We start from the raw sequence: 2,079 nt of genomic DNA, 5'->3' as shown, positions 1-2,079 counted from the left end.
AGCCTTGATTTCAGCTGCCAATCATGGCGATCCCGTTCACCCACTCCAGTCTGAGTCATAATTTCATTTTGTGGTTACACAAAAATATCAGAATTGGACAAAGTTATCTGACTGAAAAATAATATGTTTTCCTGAGATGATGGTGACCTCTAGTTTGCTGATTTACATATACTTTCAACTCATTTTCCTTCACAGTGGGAATCTCAGAAGCATTTTCCAATATAGTATATTCAGCAGTTGCTTTGAGAAAATGTTATCAGAGTAAATTAAATTTACCCAGGTGTGTGTATATGGTATTGTCTCCCATGTGTTGACTTCTAGGGCACGACTTCTCTAGGGGACAAATGAATAAGGGGCTGACTCTAGGTTTAAAAACCAGTTGAAGCAGAAGGAGGCTTAGATATTGGAATGGGACCCACACTCATACCCTATTAAAGGCATTCGTGTAATGTCAGCCTTCTGTTTCCCCAACTTCTCTTCCCCATTGCCTAGAAAGTCACAATCCAGCTACATATACAGCCCTAATCTCTACAAAATCTTGATGAACATTGCTGTTCACATACTCTAGTTCCACAGCCAGTTCCACAGCCACAGGCAACCTGGAAGACCCTTACTCCCTTTCAGTCAGCTTCAACAAGCCCTGCAGACCCTTTGAAGATGACAATGCAAGGAGGAACATGTAATACACGAGAGCCAAGGACAACCTCCCACCCCAGTCCCTGCCTTTGTAAGTGGACCCAACAGTATGACAGCTTCCTTACAACCCTATTATCTCCCCCTGATTTTATTTACCTATTTATTTATTTATTGACTGTTCCACATGGCATGTGGGATCTTAGTTCCCCAACTTGGGATTGAACCTGCACCCCCTGCAGTGGAAGCGTGGAGTCCTAACCATTGTACTGCCAGGGAAGTCCCTCTCTCCTGATTTTAAACAAGATCGCTTTGGATCACTTCAAAGGCAAAAAGTTCACTTGCCATAGGTTATGATAATTGTATTTGTTATATGTTCAGTTCTGCTGTGTATTGAAGAGAAAAAAAATGCTGTGATAATTTCCCCTAAATAATACAGTAACATGTGCTCAATTCAGAATGTATGAGAAAAATGAATAAAGAATAAAAATTGATGATTCACATTTATATATTCACTTAATAAAATACTTATTGAGTAACTTCTATATGTCCTGATTGTTCTAGGAGTTTGGGGATACTTTGGTGAAAAAAATGAATAGCTATCCTCCCCTCTTTGGAGCTTAGCTTCTAGGAGGAAGGGCAGGCAATAAATATTAGGCATAATAATAATAATGAGAGTATATGGTAAGCACTTTGGAAAAATGCAAAAGTTCAGGGAGACTTGGCAAGTTGCAATTTTAAGTAGGTTTGTACTGACAAGATTCGGTGAAAAGGTAAAATACAAGTTTTTGAGAAAACGAGAGAGCCATGTAGATGCATTGGGAGAAGCATTCCGTGAGTCCATGAACCAGAGAGAGCCATTACTAACATCTTGGAATACCTTTTTCCAAATTTTATATGCACCTACACACACATATATATCTATACATGTTACTTATCATTGGAATTATGTTGCACATAAACTTTTACAGATTTATAAAGAAATTGTTTAGAAATTTGAGAAAGGACCACACTGATAGCCATATTTAAATTTTCCAAAAATTTTCTATGGTTTCTCTTGTATTTATTTGAATAGTCTATCTTTAGATATAAAGAAAATGATTCTTTAACTCTGGAAGCTAGCAGCCCTTACTTGATTAGCTAAGCTCAAAGAAGTGATTGGCCAGCTCTCATCTCCTTAGGATAAGATTCTCTGCAATGTGATCTTTCTTCCCTTGCTCAAGTCAGCAAGGGGACAGCTAACATCAGAGGCTAAGAAAACAAGGTTAAATGACTTTATTGCCCCATGTCTCAGTTTCCTCACCTGCAAATAGGGGATTAATAAAGTTTACTGCTCTCCTGAGGACTCTGGTGGATTAACAAATTAACGATCGTATGGTGCTAAACAAAAGCTGAGCATTGTTATTAGAGAAGAAAGAAAATTTATAGTCAGATAGTACCTTTCTG

This window comes from Lagenorhynchus albirostris, chromosome 5, assembly GCF_949774975.1.
Source record: "Lagenorhynchus albirostris chromosome 5, mLagAlb1.1, whole genome shotgun sequence".
Lineage (NCBI taxonomy): Eukaryota > Metazoa > Chordata > Mammalia > Artiodactyla > Delphinidae > Lagenorhynchus > Lagenorhynchus albirostris.
This window is presented reverse-complemented; position numbering follows the sequence as displayed.